This window comes from Narcine bancroftii, chromosome 11 (assembly GCF_036971445.1).
Source record: "Narcine bancroftii isolate sNarBan1 chromosome 11, sNarBan1.hap1, whole genome shotgun sequence".
Taxonomy (NCBI): domain Eukaryota; kingdom Metazoa; phylum Chordata; class Chondrichthyes; order Torpediniformes; family Narcinidae; genus Narcine; species Narcine bancroftii.
Genome location: NC_091479.1, coordinates 93,672,180 through 93,690,761, shown reverse-complemented (window position 1 = coordinate 93,690,761; position 18,582 = coordinate 93,672,180). Strand labels below are relative to the sequence as shown.

The 18,582-nt window shown below is 40.1% G+C and overlaps 1 long non-coding RNA gene across 2 annotated transcripts in view; it reads left to right on the top strand.

The window, feature by feature from the left end:
- The first annotated feature begins 219 nt into the window (after positions 1–219).
- Positions 220–18,582, top strand: part of LOC138745630 (uncharacterized) — a 101,717-nt gene continuing 83,354 nt past the window's right edge. The window contains exons 1-2 of one of the 2 annotated variants that reach the window (XR_011346374.1): positions 220–306; positions 18,397–18,533. This is a non-coding gene — a long non-coding RNA (uncharacterized lncRNA). Of the gene's footprint in view, positions 307–11,953; positions 12,025–18,396; positions 18,534–18,582 lie in introns of those variants that run through there. The other variant, XR_011346375.1, reaches the window with a different exon arrangement.

Sequence of the window (18,582 nt, the reverse complement as noted above, 5' to 3'; positions counted from 1 at the left end):
TTCATCTTTTTGAGTTATTAAAATACAAACACTTTCAGGATCGTGATTAATGATTTACAATCTTGAGATTCTCAAGGTTAGTCAATACTACAACTGCAATTAGCTAGACCAACATTCTCTGTAGCTGAACAAAAAAATAAGGCTACTATTATGCAGGACACAGATCATCTCCATGGAAACAGAACTCTGACGTTTAGATACTAGAGCAAACTGTGAAGTGTAGACACAGTTTAAGGAACAGAGATCCTGCTTCAGAAGCAATGCCAATTCCTGGACAGACCCTGGGCCTTTAAAGTCTTTTTTCACGTATGTATTAAAATCCAGATAATAGAGAAATGCCATTCAGCTCCCAAATAATTGTAGGCTGTGGATTTATGGTAATGAGAATAATTACTGTATTGGTTCTAAAAATAGTCAGCTTGAATGCTTAGGAAATTTCACGTGTCAGCTCAAAATAGAAAACAGAATAATGTATTTCATTCAGCTCCAAAAATTCTTTCTTAGTGGATTTATTTTTCATTACTCAGATTCTTACGGTTACACATCAATATCTAGTTCTCCAACCTTGCTGAAAGAAATGTTGCTAAGGTTAATTTTATGACGAGACCATAACTGTGTGACTCTGGTAAAATGAAATTAGCCCATATTGTTTCGAGGGATTCCAATTCACGTGTGAGCAGAATTTATTTTAGTGATTTTATGACATAAAAATAGAACGTGGAGAGGCATTAGTTTTCAAAGAACTCTACTATAAAGCATAAGAATGCTTAAATTGTAATTAGAAAACTTGTCACAGTTTATGCTCAATCATAATTCTGATTGTAATTTATAGCTTATCTGACTGACCACCAGGGAATGTCAGAACACAAGTCAAAAGGTTGACATTGAGGCCAAGCAGTGACATTACATTAATCGGAAATGTATGAGAAATCCGCATCTACATGAAACCTGTGAAGGTGTCAAGTGAGACCATTGGGAAGATTCTGTGAGCTTTAGATCTTACTTCAGTGTGGAAACAAAGAAAAGTTTGAAATCTTTTTACTTTAAATTTTTTCTCATCAAATAGACAAGTAACAATGGTCAATGAATATTTTGTTTCCTGGACACTTTTGGGTGTATTTTATGGATTTTGGGCTGCCGATCACGAAAATCATTTCAAAGTTTTCCTATCACGTACAGTTTTTATTTAGATATAACCTATTTACCAAACTGATTAACATGCTCCTAGCATACAAAACCACAAAGTACAAGATGTCATTAAACATTTATTTTCTGCATTCTCACTTGGACTTCTTCCCTGCTGATCTTGGTGCAGTCAATAACAAACATGGTGAAAAGTTTTATCAGGACATTGCTACCACGGAATAGGGATATCAGGACAACTGAAATCCATCAATGCTGGCCGACTATTGTTGGACACTGACACGAGAGGCATCAGATGCAGAGTACAAAATCAGCGGCAAAACATTTTTAGGCCAGTTGAACTAATGCAATGTGTCCGCATCAATATGTGATTAAACAGGATAAACTTTATAAAAGTGAATTTAATGTTTCTCCATTTTCCTTTGAAATGCAGTAGATCTGCAATGTTCTTTGTGTTCAGCGTGAAGTTGTCACCATAATGCCCATTTTTTTCATGAAGCAAACCTTTTGCTAAAAATTGTGGTCCAATGTTGTTATTTGCATTTGACACAGAAGACACTTTCTGATTATCATTCAGTTTAACGTTGATCTATGATGAGCAAGTGCTACAAGTCAGCCAAAGATTACTCCAAGAGTTGCAATCATATTGCATATTTTTGAAGGGAATGACAGAAATGTTTAAGACAGTGAAGGTAATTCTGGTACAAACAAGGATTTTCCAATAGAGCACACGGTGTGCTGTTGGAATTGATTCAAGAGTCAAGATTTCTTTATGGTCATAAATAAAAGCAGATGTAATATGACATGAAATTGACTTCAGTCTGCTGTAAGGCAGTCAAAGGTTCGCCATCTGCAGAAATCATTTGGCGCCCCTTACAGTCAGAGAAAGAAAAGCAAAAGAGACTCCCCCAGAGTCACTGAGTGTCCGTAGATTTGGCTACTGCAATTATGTTGCTTCCGCAGCCATACAGACTTCAGCCCAAACCATCAGAAACCCGAGCTCCAAATTCAAACCTCCGCTACGATCAGGAAGCCTTCAGCACCATCGGCACCCATCAGCATCCTAGTTCTGACACCTGCTACCCCTCCATCCAGACTCAAGCCATCTCAAGCAGTCTGCAGCCTGGCGTGACTCCTTTGACCTCAGTCACCAACAGCCTGCTGCCTGTGTGCTTTTCAGCCGCAAAGGCCCTCGCTGGTCTGCCATCATGGCCACTGCCCCATGGGGTCATCTCCTCTGCTTCTTCTTCTCAAACAGGGTGAGGGGGGGAGAGGGGGGAGGAGGGTCTCCTCATGTTCTAGTTCCCTGCGCTAGACATTTGCTTTCCCAGAGCCTGAAACCCCTCAAGGCAGCTGCCAAATGTAGGCACCACAATCTTGGGCCCAGGCCCTGCAGTCATAGGATTTTAAAACAGGTTCCTTTAACAGGTCATTTGAAGCCTGTATGGAACTGTCAGTAGTTGGACTGGGTAGTAGAACCCTGCGGAGAAGCACTGCGTCTCCTCTCATCACTCTCCTTGGGTCCACACCAGTGGCATCGCTGCCGTTGCAGCAGCTCCCGCAGTGCCGCTATTTTTAATCTAATCGTGTACATGAGCTGTGGTGACATTTGGGCAATAGAAGTAAGCAATATTGGAGGCTGGGAAATAGAATACACTGTTACTAATATCGAGAAAGGATGTTTCAAATATTAATTGGAGGAGCGCCCACTGTGGTTTGCCATCTGTGTTAAAATGACTTTGATGACAATGTGGTTAGCATGGTCATGAGTTTGCAGATGACACCAAAATTATTGATAGAGTGGAAAGTATAAAAGGTTATCTACGATTGCAACAGGATCTAGATCGGGGTAGCCAAACTTCTTTGGTTGTGGGGCATGTACAGAAAAATATAAGGTGTCACGGGCCAAACATTATGAAGCCCAGCAGTTTTCAATCACTTTTGGCTCCTTTAGCAGGCTGTTTAAAGCTAGTATAGATCTGATGGCAGTCGGACTGACTGGTTGGACCCTATGAGGGAGCGCCGGGACTTTGTTCCCTGTTCTCTGCAGGCCCACTGTGGTGAAAGGGACTTGCACAAATGTATGGACTGGCCAGTCCATAATCCTTCCCTAATCCTTCCTTGGCTCCTCCCCAGATTTCCTAATAAAGACCGGCGTACTCGGACTTGTCTCCTCTTGCTCCTGGAACCTGGCCAAGAAGTGAATCAGTAATGCTCAGGTTTTTGGTAATTAAAGCCATTTAATCACTCCATCATGTCGATGTGCTTATTGTCTGCACCACACCCGCACCAGCGGCAGCGCTGCTATTACATCAGCTCCAGTAGAAGTGCCATTTTTTTTCTCTAACCGACCACTTAAAAATGGGCAATGGGCCACAGTTGGCCATGGGCTGTAGTTTGGCCACCCCTGGTCTAGATGAATGGTGAAAGTGGGTGAAGGAATGGTTGATGGAATTTAACTCAGACAAGTGTGAGGTTTTGCACATTGTTAGGTTAAACCAGGGAAGGACATTTATGGTGAATAACAGGGCCCTGAGGATGAGCATTCAGGGCATGGGGACACCAATACCATTGCGTGTAAAGCCCTCCAAAAGGTAGTGGACACAACCCAGGACATCACAGGCAAACTCCTCCGCACTATTGAGAACATTCTCCGGGAATGCTGCTATCAGAGAGCAGCAGCAATCATTAAAGACCGATAGCACCCAGCACACATTCCGTTCTTGCTACTTCTATCAGGAAAGAGATATAGGTGACAAGACATGGATCATCAGGTTCAGGAACAGCTGCTACCCCTCCTCCATCAGTCTCCTCAATGACAAACTAGGTCAGGGACTCATTTAAGGACTCTTTTTTAATTCTCTCTTTATTGCATAATTTGTTTACATTCATTATTTGTTTACAGCTCTTTATTTGTTTACATTTAAACGCTGTGTACGGTTTTTTGCACTACCTATTAGTGGTAATTCTGTCACAATTGCAGGAAAAAGTATCTGGGAAAAAAAGGTACTTAGTCCCATGAAATTGGCAATGCAGGTAGACAGGTTGGTGAAAGAGGTGTTAGTCATGCTGGTCCGCTTTGGCTAAGGCATTGAGTAGGGGTGCAGGGAGGTCAAGATCCAAATTTACTGAATGTTGATGAAACTGTATAGTGTGCATAGTTTTGATCACCCAGCTATCAGAAAGATATCAATAAGCTGGAAAGGGTGCAGAAGAGATTTGTGAGAATGTTGCCAGGACTAGGGGCCTTGAATTATGAGAACTAGATAACAGCCCCATTGGATCACATTGATGGGGGTGGGGAGAGGGAGACCCCAGTAATCCTCTCTGCTGCTCTTATGATCCTATGGATTGACCTCAAATTCAATGCTCTACAACATCCCTACTACACTGTGAGGCAGCCAGCCAAGACACTCTCAATAGAGCTCCTCTAGAAAGTTGACAAGATGGTGGCCAGTGGTCTTGCCTGTTTCAGTCTTTCAGGAAGTGCATCACTGTCTTGCCATTCTAACATGTGAGGAGATCTGTGTAACATATGTTGATGAAGGGTTCAAGCTAGAAAATTGGTTATGTATCTTTAATTTTACTATATAAAGTACACTGTTTGGTCTGCTGAGTTTCCCCACAACGGAGATTTCAGAACGAGCCCAAGATTGCGGTGCCACCATCTTGTCTACTTTCTAGAGGAGCTCTATTGAGAGTGTCTTGGCTGGCTGCCTCACAGTGTAGTAGGGATGTTGTAGAACATTGAATTTGAGGTCAATCCATAGGATCATAAGAGCAGCAGAGAGGATTACTGAGGTCTCCCTCTCCCCGCCCCCATCAATGTGATCTAACAGGGCTGTGGTCAGAAGAGGGCTCACAAAATCACTAAGGACCCCTCCCACCCCTCACGCAGCATCTTCCAGCTACTCCTTTTGGAAAAGGGATACAGAATAACCAGAGCAGGAGCCACCAGCCTGAGAAACAGTTTCTTCCCACAGGCAATGAGACCAGCTGAATGACTGATGAACTGCAATCCCTCCGAGACTTGACTACTTATTAAACAATATTTATTTATTTTTCTGCATGTCCTGCATTTAAATCACTTGTGAAAATGTGTGCCATATAGGTGCTTGAATGTTCTTACACCAGGGACTGAAGAACACTGTTGTACCAGCACAATTGTATGATAATTCAAACAAAATTGAACTTAAGCAGATGATGGCCCAAATGGCCTTCCCTGATTCTTCTGTCAATGCAGGAATAAATAATTTCTAAAATACAAGGTTATACATCTGGGAAAACTTAAGATAAATTACTGTACAAATTAAGATTTTATCCATAACTATTAAATGCTGTCGTTAAACATTAAATCATAATATTGAATCATTCAAACCTTTTTGGAAAGACTGTATTTGTGATACTATGGTAAGAATTATTCATATCAAAATGACATTGTTTACAATGTTTACTAGATTAATTAATATTCCTTTGTAATATTGGTAAACACTAGAGAAGATTTTTTTTTAGATCAGAACAATGAACTATATTTGGTATGTTATGTCGCACTTGATGTTAATGTCCCTTATTGGGCTCCTGAGACTAGCCGCCTCGACTCTGCGGGGCGGCCAAGTGAGTGGTGGCATCTTCTGGTTTATCAAATGGGCGCCCTCCTTCCTCAGTGTTTTGCTGATAGACCCTTGAGGGTTCAGCGGTGAATCCTGGCATCCTGGGCTCTCCCTCTAGATGCCATTCACTCACTTGGGGGCCCCAGATAGAATCCTTTCTCCTCATCCAGAGCCACTGACTACCCTTTTCAGCAGCTCTGGAGAAATCTTTGACCATGTATCTTTCCTTGCACTCCCAACTCCCGGAGAAGCCTTGATGTTGATGGGGCTGCAAATCTTCTGCAGCCTACTTCAACCCTTGCCTTCCAGCCATTTGGCTGCACATCAGCTGCAAGCTCAGCGCACCTCAGTTTCTTGCGCTCATAGGCCGCATCTACTGCATCCTCCCAGGACACTGTAAGCGAGATGGAGAGAGGCGGACCACAACACGAGGTCTGATCTGAGGTTGGTTTCCACGATTTCATTTGGGAAGCAGAGCATCTAGGCTAAGTCTGCCACCATCTTCCCTGCATAACTATCTTGATGTGGCAATTCCGGCTTAACCCTCACCTTCCTGGACAAATGCTGTTAACGGCCAGAGGGATGAAGGGGGAGCTAGAGCCTTGACACTCATCCGCCGATTTTCCAGCACTGCTGCAAAACACCATAACACCTGGTTATGATGCCAGTTGTATCGGCCTTGAACAAGGCTGGTCCTGCAGCCCACCAAAATATATTTTAGTGTTGCTGAAGTCACGCAGAGGGAGCATGTCCCGTGCTGTCTGTAAGATGTTTGTACTTCTTCCCATGTCTGTACTTCTCCCTGGGGGCTCCCGTTTCCTTCTACTGTTTGAAACATACTGGGGATGGAGGTTAATTGGCTGTAAATTGGACTCGTGGGCTGAAGTGGCTTGTAACCATACTGTATGTCTAAATTAAAAAAAAAGAATTAAAAGAACCAAATGGGTGGCAGAACATTGGGGCTGAGGTGGACGTCAGATAAAATAGAGTGTGAGAGGACACGGGTGAATTTCAGCATCTGCAGTTTCTTGTCTCTTCATATAATGTTGCAGCACAACAAAATAGGCATTATCTTAAATACAAATTGCTTGATTGCCACATGTACCAAGGTGAGCGATCCAGCTGATTCACCCACATATTATGCAGCAATAAGCACAGGTTACAAATTTACAGGGAGAGAGCTGTTAGAAAAGAGCAAAGGCACCAAAAGTAGAAGTAACTATAAAAGAACAATGTTAGTAGCCTTGAAAGTGTTAGAGTGGAGGGATAGAAGAGTAAAACAATTTTAGAGTGTGTGAAGAAAATAACTCCTTTAAGCAGCTTGCAAAATATCTCCTCGTTCTGGAATTATTTTGGTCATTTTCCCCAGTATTCAGCATTCCAAAGGTTTCCATTAATAAGCCGACTAAATCAAAGTTCTGCATCAGAAGAACTGAATTGCTTCGACCCTAAATGACAGCTCTCTGGAATAATTCCAAAAATCACGTAAAGTTATTTACCATCGAATGAGCTAACTCACTTGCCATATATCAACAGAGAAATCTATAAGGAGGCAGAATGTTCATGAATGAAGAGTCAAGTGAGGAATAAGTCTATCAAAAAGAAGAATTAATATTAATATGTTCTGCCCGTCACATCAACTGATGACAGAAGCTTGCATGATCGTAAATAGAAGTGCCTGCCAATTACACATTTTTCCATGTAACAGTGGTCAATGGAAGTATAATAAGAATCAGGTTTATTGTTATGAATGTGTGTCATGGAATTTGTTGTTTTGCGGCTGCAATATTGAGCAGAACATGGGGCAAAACGTTCAACGCAATTAGGAAAACAACCAGCAGAACTGAATCTTCCACTGTCAGTTATTCAAGCTTACGATGTATTATTTTACTTAAACCTTTGTGACCTGATCAGAAAGATGATTTTTTTCCAGATTTCCAAGTTGCCCATCTGTAAAATAAATGTAGAAGTTTCATCCCCAAAATTATTTTAAGAGGATAAATATTCAGAACTCATTTGCTTTATTCATGGCATGTAAATATGCATTTGAAGACAAGATATTCACTGAACTGTGTATAAAAATAGGATGTGTGACAATTTGTTTCAAAATACTTGGGAAGATGTAACGATCTGAGGGTCCTAAGGTACACCATTCTATGATTCTGTCATTTGCAGGATATGTTCAAAAGCTCCATTGTTTTAATCTTTTGCAGAGATCTACAGACTAACCACCAATGGCTTATCTGTTGTCTTCATCTTCCACCTCTGTGAAGAAATCTGGCCAGTCCAATTTCCCAGTTCATAAATGGACTCACTGGAGTCCAATGAACATGACATGCAAGGTTTAGAGCCTGAATTAAGCCAAGGATCACACTCACAGATATTTAGATCCAGTTCAGGGATTAGTTTGTTGGCATGATTAGCGCAGCAGTCGCAGCGCCAGCGATCTGGGTTTGAATCTGGTTCCTTCTGTAAGGACCTTCTTCCTGTGTCTTGTATGGGTTTTCTCCAGGCACTCTGATATTTCCCAACCAACATTGGTTGGTTAATTAGGCTACATGGGCTAGAAGGACCTTCCTTTGTACTGCATCATTAAAATAAAATAGTTCATATAGTGTTGGCAGAGTCTAGCATTAAGGGCATTCTAGGAGTGGGGCATCAGGAGCCAGCTTGTAATCACTCGCGACTTGCTCCACTGTATAATCCTTGGGTACAGAGAAGCGGCTCAACCAGCCTGACCTCTCTGTAAAGGTTAGTGCGGATGGTGAACTGGGTCAGTGAGCCTGGTCCACGACAATCCAACCAAATGAATTAATAGCTCTGATGAGGCACAAGATTATCATTTGAGGGGAAATAATTTTCAAGATTATTGGTCTATTGCTGGGGAATGGTGTGGACTGATTGTTCTACAGAAAGATGGCATGGACCCATTGGGCTAAATGCCTCACTTCTATGTTGCAATTATTTTAAAAAATAATTCCTTGAATCTTCAATGCAATTTCAAAATGGATGACTTCTTCCTCATCCATGGCATCAGGGCGCTGTCATAGCAATGTCCCAATTTCTACTCCTCAACTGAAATTGAAAGTTATTAAAGTAGGTCTAAATGACCTTGGAAAATAATTGTTCCCAGCATGTAAGCTGCTTGGTGTGGATTTCAAATTATTGTCAGTATTAGTTGTGGAGCATTTGGCGGTAATCTTATCTTTGAGTCAGGACTATATGGATTCACATCCCATATCTGAGAATGGAGAACAGAAAATAAAGATGATCCTTCAGGAGTGGTGTCTGTCAAAGTGTGAATAAGGCCTTGTCTAATCTCTCTAATTGTTGTAAAAGATCCAATGATACTTATATTTTTCAGCTTAAACATTAAGCTTGTAGATGATACCAAAGTCGTAGGCCTTATTGGTATCAATGATGAGTCAGCTTATAGAGAGGAGGTTGGTCAGCTAGTAAAATGAGGAACCAACCTGAATCTCAACATGGACATCTGGAGGAAAAAGGTTGACCACTCTCCATACATATCAATGATCCCACCATGGAGAGTGGAGAGCACAAGTTCCTTGATGTGCATATAAAGGATGACTTATCAGTTAGCAAAATGTTTTGTGTAATGCTGCTGCAGCACTAGTGACTAGGGTTTGAATCTGGTGCTGGCTGTAAGGAGTTTAAGTTCTCCCCATGTCTGCATGAGTTTTCTCTGGGCACTCTGGTTTCCTCCCACCTTTCAAAATAATTAGGTGTAATTGGGTGGCACAAGCTCATAGGCCGAAAGGGTCTGTTGCTGTGCTGAATGCCTGCATAAATTATATTTTAAAAAATTAAATACCTTGGACCCACAATACCCCATCATTAGTCAAGAAGGAGCAGTTGCTTGTTAAGGAGGTTGAGTAGGGCAGGGCTACTGGCTCGCATCTTAACAACATTTTACAGGGTGAAACATGAAAGTAAACAGAAGCTGTGATGTTAGTAAAAACACCCAAAATGCTGGAGGAACTCAGCTGGTCTTTTCAGCATCTATAGGAGACGAGATATATTGCTGACGTTTCTTCAAGGAATAAGCCAGAAGCTGGAAATCTTAGAAAGTCTCAGATTTCGGACAATGCTGGCTGGGGGAGGAATCCAGATCAACTAAAAGTGTTAATTAGATATGATAAGGGACAAGGTAAGAATTTATCATGTTTGTGCAAAAGGATATGGAAGGAAGAGACAGATAGGGAAAAGCGATGGGAGAAAGGGGGGGGGGGGTGCGGTTTAATGAAAGGCAGAGACGTCCATATGCTTGGACCCATCAGATGATAATAAACTTGAACTTGACCTTGCTAAGGACCAGGCAATAATTTCTGGGAATAATTGTTCTTGACTAGTTTTGATTTTTGTTACTTCCTTGTTTGGGGGAATTAAAGTTTTAGTCTGATATTGTCCCAGGTAATGATAATTGACTGGAGGATTAGTAGATGAAGCAAAGAAGTATTTAGACCAGCATGTTCATACCAGCTAAATATAGAGCTCAACATTTAGTTTGCAAAATGTAGATGCTCCATTTGTTGACTTGAGACTTTGTAGTAATCTTTTTTTACTGCTTTATCAAATATGCTGGGACCCCCGACAAATGTTATCATAATCTATGGGGTTCCAACATACATGATAAAACTGTATATCATTTCAAACCAATTACATTGGACAACAAAATTTTTCAAAATGTTTCCTTCCTGAAAATAAATTGGGTATCTGATAGACAACTACAAGGTGAACACAAAGACCATTTCAGATTTCTTCCATCATGTAGGAAGATGGAGAAACATTAAATTAACTTTTTTTAAAATTTATCATGTTTAATCACATATTGATGCGGACACATTGCGTTAGTTCAACTGACCTAAAAATGTTTTGTTGCTGATTTTAATTTGTACTCAGCATCTGATGCCTCTCCTGTCAGTGTCTAACAATAGTCAGTCAGCATTGATAGATTCTAGTTTGCCTGATCCTGCTTTTCCATAGTCGTAATGTCCTAGTGAAACCTTTAACCACGTTTATCACTGACAGCACCAAGATCAGCAGGGAAGATGCCCAAGGGCAAATGCAGAAAATGAATTTTCAATGACATGTTGTGCATCATGGTTTTGTCTGCTTGAAGTTGACTTAAAATATGACAGAAAATCACACAAATAGGTTATATTAAAAGAAACAGTACATGACAGGAAGATTTTAAGGTTATTTTCGTGATCAGCAGCCTAAATTCATAAAATACATCCAGAAGTGTTCGGGAAGCGAAATCTTTGTTGTCCAGTGTTATTGACGAATCACCTGGATTTTCACTCAACGATTCTGGCACCATCACAGGTACAAAATTCCCATTTATCAATCTGGAAATCAAATTCGATTAGCTGGATTTGAAATTACATTATTGTTCTCGGTCTGTAAATTACTTGTTCAGTGATATAAACATTGCTTTCAGGGCTACCTTGAATGCCTTGCTGTAAGATTACCCTTCGACAATCTCATTCCAAGATTGCAAAGCACCATTTTCTCTATTCTTCCTTATTATGGTTAGAACTCTACAGTTGGTATTGACTTTGTAACTATTTTCTGGATGTCCACCAGTGCTTTAATAGTTTCCTTATTTCTTGGTGACAGCCGACATGCCTGACACAAGCTTGTTCAATTTGACCATTATTTCTCCTGGCTTACATTTTACTCACTCCATTGTATTGATTTGTATTCAAGTGGCTTTTTTTTTATTCCTGCTTTGTGGATCTTGGACATACTGTTTGTTAATTTAATTCTTAGTCACATATTTTCAATATCAATCACAGCTTCTTTATCATTTTTTATGGAATACTCTTAGTTTTCACTTTTCCTACTTGTGTGTTTTATATCATTTACCTCCTTCAATACAGGAGACCATTCAGCCCATAAGATATATGTCTTCTCCTAGCTGAAAAATCCCACAAGTCCCATTCCCTCCTCTCTTTATTTCCCTGTACTCATGTGACTTGTTCTCTTATATACAGGCAGTCCCTGGGTTATGAATAAGATCCATTTTTCAGTCTATCTTTGTCAGATTTGTAGATAAGTCAGAACGTGCTACATGTGCAGCTTTTAAATCATGGAAAAGGCTTTGAGCCTTTTCTTGCACTAGCGTAAAGGCTAACAGGCATATTACACTGATTTTGATCATCAACAGCAATGTGATCCGACTCAAAATGGCGGATGACGTTCTCCTCCCTTGAACCAATGAACCACTGAAGCCGCACGTAGTCCGTTCGTAAGTATGAGTTGTTCAGATGTTCGTAACCCAGGGAATGCCTGTACCCTTCAAAGAACCTTTGGTTCTTTTTTGTTACTTGCCTGCATCAAGTGTTTCTTAACAATAGCCAATACCGATACGCCTCTGGGAAGTGGGAGGAAGCCAGATCACCTGATGGAAACCTACATTATCACAATGAGACAGTGGTGTATCTAGGTAAAATAGCGCCTATGGCAAGCACTGAAGTTAGGCCCTCCATTTAAAAAAAAATTGATAAAGTTGCCAGTTCGGCGATTTCAGCGCCCATTTGCGCTAGTTTTGAATATAGGCCACGAGAAATTCCTGGCAGGAGTTGGGACGTCATGCTTCCAGCAAGAGCAGGGACCTCAGGCTGCCAACCAGAGTGGGGATTTCCATCAGAATACAAAATTTGACAGTGTCATTAAAGAACCTCAGACTGTCACCCATACCTCGAAGTTCTTTTGTCATATCGAGATTCTTCGCGTTGGGCTTGGACTCGGGAGTTTGATATTGGGGAGGTGAGGACAGTGGTGCCCAAGGCATGTGCCCTGGCTGCCGTACCCTAGATACACCTATGCAAGGAGAACATGAAAACTCTACACAGATCATACTTGATTTACCTATGTTGAAAATTAAATAACTGGAAATGCATTAAATCTGAAATATAATCAGTTATTATTCTTGATTAATGAAGTAGATGTAAATAGATGTATGTAGCAAGAAAAAAAAAATGAAAGGCACGATTTTGAGGTACTTTACTGGAAGCTGGTGGTGAGAGTATCTTGTTCAATAGTCCTTTCCAATCCATCAATTTATATCCTCAACAGCTTATAATATTGAATGAATAAGTCATTTACAAACATCTTGTGATCTAAATGCCTTCTACTGCTTTAATAAATGCATATAAAAGGTTGGCTATTCAGATGAATTCTTACTAGAACAATGGAGGAAATTTAACAGCAACTGGCTTATTTTCTAGCTCAGGACTGCCATGTCAGCAATTGCTCATTACCTCAGTGAATGATCGGATGATATTTTCTGAATGCAATCAGAGTGTACAATGACGTTTTGTCTCAGTGAGATTACGCCCTTCTTTTTCTCTTGCAAAATAACCTCATTTGTGTTCCCAGATCTGTGCATTCGGCCTCCATCTGTGCTCTAATACAAGATCAATATATCTGTCAGATATTGATGTTCACCTGAATTGATTTCTACATCATGTTAAACAGCACTAAGGGTTAGTCCAGACCAATGCCTCATAAGTTCAAAATCTAAGATGAATGGAGTGATTCCTCAAATTAAGACCTTTACTCATACAATAACATCTAATGACTCTCCTCCTCAGGGGAAAAAAAGGGTAATATTTAGTTTGCGACGGGGTTTGACTTCAACCTGCAAATGTCTGTTTTCTTTGGACAAGGTTTCTTCGCCCATTTACATTTTGCTTCAGACTGCTGACACTCTCTAGCTCGCTTATTGGCTAACTGTCAATCAAATAGAGTGGCCCACAAGGTTGATGGAGAGTGACTCTATGCACGTTATTACGTGATTCTAATCCAATCCATTTTTCCAGAGAAATTGCCCCACTGAAACTGAAAAAAGTTACCATTGAATTCTGTTTCTCTGCCCTTTCCATAGACTCTGCTTTCTGAGAAAACTGATTTTACTTTCCATGCAGTAGGTTGTTTGTTGTGAACCTGTCACATCTTCATTGGTGGATCCATCTCAGTAGTTGATTCAATGGTCCAAATAGACACTATTTGTACATGTTTTTAGCCTTAATTACTGTTCTTCTAACAGTAATGCCAAAGCAAAAATTACAATGGTCAAACCATATCTGGCCATCTAATTAAAAATTAGTTTACAAGTGAAATAATTATGTTCTAATTGAGTCTATCATTTGAAACATATTTCTGAGATTTATATACACGTGTATAATAGATTTCTGGATATCTTGAATTCCCTGTTGCTCCGATAAGTGCTTTATTGATGGCAAGAAAACTAAAGCAAAGAGAATTCATTAGGAATATCATTAATTTTTATGCTGGTACACATTACACTGAAAAATGGCAGACTGGGATGTTGAGACTGCACAGGGTGATGTACCTTAGCTACTTTATAAAATCTATGACACTTTACCATATCATTTTATCCAAATACATAAAGAAAATCATTCTCCGGTCACATGGCATGAACATTGACTTTACTGCTTTCCATTAAACCTGCTTGCCTCTTTATCCCTCCCCCTTTTCCTGTCTTTCCAATTCTTTCATCCACACAGCCCTCCCCATCAATGCTGCTCTTCCCTCCCTCCTTTCTCCACCTATCATCTCCAACCCCCCTTCCTTCCCCTGCCCCCTACTCTTTTGTTCGAACGCTTGCTGATATTTTCTCACATTTTGATGAAGGGCTCAAGCGTCATTTATGTATCTTTGCCTTTGCTACATAAAGGACAGTATTCGACCTGCTGAGCAGGTCTCCAGCATTTTGTGTTTTTACTTTAACGACGGGGCCTAGAGAATTTTTTGATTTACATTAAAGTGCATTGTAATAATGCTTTGAACAGCGCGGTTTTCCATTGCACTGAACTTGCTCGGAATGGATTGACCGTGTTGTACTCTTAGTTTGTCTGGTTTACAAGTGATTTGTGAACCAACAGTGTTGTGACTCTACTACCTCCTTGGGTTAAAGGCAGTTAGAAATGAACAGATGCTCCTTTACAGCTGATTTCACCTCAAGGTTTCATGTGGCAAAAATCAAACCCTTAGTCTCCAGCATCAGCTCCATCCTCTCCAAGAGTAGCCATCTCTCCATCATCTTCCCCTACATCATCCAATTTTGTACTGTATTGTGATGTCTGAGATGTTGTCATGTATTTAAAAGTGTTACTTAAGTGTTTTACATGCAAAGAAAGGTAAAATACATATATTAAGATAAACATTTGACTGACGCTAAATAATGACCATATGTAAATGTTCCGACTTAAATACAAATTTGAGTTAAAGATAGACCTAGGTAACAGAACTTGTTTTCAACCCAGCAACTGTCCATATTACTGTATATATATATATATATATATCTATATATATATATATATATATATCTATATATATATATATATAGATATATATATATCTACACACACAGTAAAACCCCTGTTATATGTGATGCAGCCTCAAGCAACCAGAAAAAAAATTGCAGAAAAGGAATGGATAAAAAAAAATGGGAGTTCAAAATTGGCATACCTTGCTGATAGTTTGACAATCAGGCAAAACACAATCTCAAGCAACCAAAACATTCACAAATTCATTTATCTGGCATCTACAAATCCCCATAAGTGCCGGATCTGAAGGGTTTACTGTGTGTGGGTACACACACACACACACACACACACACACACACACACACACACACACACACACACACACACACACACACACACACACACACACACACACACACACACACACACACAAACCCCTCTACCTTTTCTATGCTTGTAGAGCCTACAGACCAAACTTTACAGCTCAGAGAATCTGGTAAAGCACTGATAGAGCCAACACTAATAATTATTCTGTCTGGACATTTGGTATAAATTAATCCAATAAATCGAATACAATATTGAAAGTAAAATAACACATCAATTTAAAGATTGCATAATTATCTTAATAGTCCAGATTTTATGCATTGAGACTTTCAGGAAAAAAAAATGCGTAAAAATTCTAGACGGATATTATAGTTGGGATATGCAGTGGTGGAAATCTCTTTAAAGTGACAGTCAATGCCATGATCTCAGAATGTAGTCATTCATTTATTTTTCTCAAACTAAGCTTTTTCGATCAGCTGCTTGTTTAGGTAATGGATAAATGACGATCTCCACCTACATTCAACAGCTCACTGATGCACTATTTGTAAGGTTAGTGGACTCTCCTATGAGCAACAAAAGAGTATAAATATTTAAAAAAATGCAACATGATCCATTTTCTGAGTTCCCTACAGTACTGAGTGCTGTGAGCATGGAGAAATGAACAACTTACATTTTACTCACACGTAAGAAATATTATCTTCGGTTTGAATATTAATTAAATTAATTCCCAATATCATTGGTCTACCCTCCCAGTAGAAAGGTATTTGAAAATAGTCACAGAATGATTTTTCATATAAATTGTGAAAAAGGGAGAGATAAGAAAATTAATAAATCTGAAATTCTCACTGAAGTGCTGTACTGGCAGCACACAGTTCACCTGGTCAAGCCACCTTGCCTTGCAGTGGTGGAGAAATGGCTTCTATCTGAAGGCTAGTTCTGTTCATAAGGAGTCTGTTGCTCCTTCCAGTGACCTTGTGGGCTTCTCCCAGGTGATCTGGTTGCTTCCCACATGCCAAAGATCAACTGGCCACTGAAATGCAGCCCTCATATGTGTGAGTTGAAGAAAAAATGGGGAGAATTTTAGAAAAAAATGGGATCAGTATATTATCAGCGTCAAATGGGTGATTAATGTTTGCTGCATTCTTGGTGGGACAAAGGATGCTGTATCTCTCTATGACTCTGTGTTATATTGTGTTAACAATATAAAAATGGTGGGTAAACGGAATAGGTTAACGATCACCCATGATCTAACTTAATGCCAGGACAGTCAAATATCTCCCATTCCTAAAACCATCAAAAGCATCTAAAAGTACTCATGAAATGAGAATTTATTTCTCTACACTCTGCATTTGTGAGCAATGACTTCTTCTACAGCACTGAAGTTCTCAGTGGGGTGTTCCAAAATCCTCCACTCTTATTCCTAACATGTATTTTTCTCAAGAAACAATCGAATGTTTTCCCAGAAATTGCCAAAGGAAGTACAAGATGTATGTGCAACGGGCTTTGATCTCATTTCTGGGACTCTCTGTTGTCCACCAGCTGCACAGAGGCATCGATTCGGTTGGAATTACTTTAAAGTTTTATCAGTATTTACTTCAGTAGACTGAATTCTTCATCCCACATGGATCTTTCATGCAGAATTAAATTGTACCAGATTGGGTATAACCACAGTCGCAGCAATTATTGACATCTGTGTGGCAGTTGTTCAACCAGCCCCAAAATTACACTGTGAACAATGTGCCTCCTTACATTTAACTATCCTTTTGGATCACCAGTTCCAACTCTCCACCCCACAGTTGGGTATATTTTCAGACTAACTCCTCGACTCCTATCCCTTCAATTGGAGAGACATTAAAAAAACAGTGAGCAGGCTGTTGAGCCTAACCTGCGCCACATGCACACACAGAATAACTATTAACACTTAACCTATGCTTCAACAGATGCGTTTTTGTTCCATTCTATCCCCGTTCAGAGAGTGAGATGCGTAATAATGTGTATGTGGACATTTAAAGCAAAGGGTCAGATTGCATTGAATCAGGCCAGCTGCCCAATCCTACTTCCCCTTGTGATTCCTTAAACTGATCAACACCTAGCTGAGCTGATGCTCCATGCCTGAGAACAACTCAGCAAACGGGAGTGAATTGCAAGCAGGCTGCAGACCTGAGGGTGTGCCTTGGTTCACCCTGGTAAACTCTGACTGCCTACCTTGTCAAAGGCCTTAACTTATTTTAAATGGCCCTGATAGCCATAATTATATAAAAATCTGTTTGCATAAAGATAAATCATCAAAAATATGTAAATAGAATTTCATAAAACAAGCAAAAATGTACATTTTATTAAAAGTTAAAATATGAAACATTTAGGTGAGATAAGAATCCATATTCACCTTCTAGCACATTTCTTTTCGCATGCCGATTTCAGATTTCTGATTCATTGTCCAAGTACATACACAGAATCATATACAACCCTGAGATTCCACTTATTGGTAGTGCAAAAAAAAACTACTTAATGTACACATATAAACAAATAAAGAAATGTAAACAAATCAATTGTGCAATACAAAGGGGAAAAAAAATCAATAAAGTGGAAAAGTATGAATCCTTTAACAAGCCCCTGATTGAGTTTGTTATTCAGGAGTCTGATGATGGAGGGCTGGCAGCTGTTCCTGAACATGGGAGTGTGAACCTTGTGGCACTGAGACCTCTTTCGCAATGAGAGCCGTGAGAACAGAATGTGTGCTGGGTATGGCGGAGCCATGATGATTGCTGCTGTGTTTTTTTTTGACCACAGCATTCCCTGTGATGTTCTGGGCTGTGTCCACTACCTTTTTCAGGGCTTGACGTTTAGGGTACTTGTGTCCCCACACCAGTGATGCAGCCAGTCAGCTTACGGCCCCCATTCATGCAGCTGCTCTATGTCCATCAGCCAGTTCTGGCTTAAAGTGGTGGGGAGGGGGCAGGATGTGAAATGACTCCAGAAAATCATTTTGTTCTCTCTTGCAGCAGAGCAGGAGGTCAGATGTAATGGCGTCTGATATTCAACTGATCACTGACTTCACTGTTTCAATGAGCTTACGGAAGTCGGAGCAGATTTGACCGGTGAAGATAATGCCTTTCCTCAGTAGTGTGGGTTTTTGGAGGTGAGTCCTCTTTGATCCTGTGTGTCTGCTTTGGTCTGGGTCTGTCTAT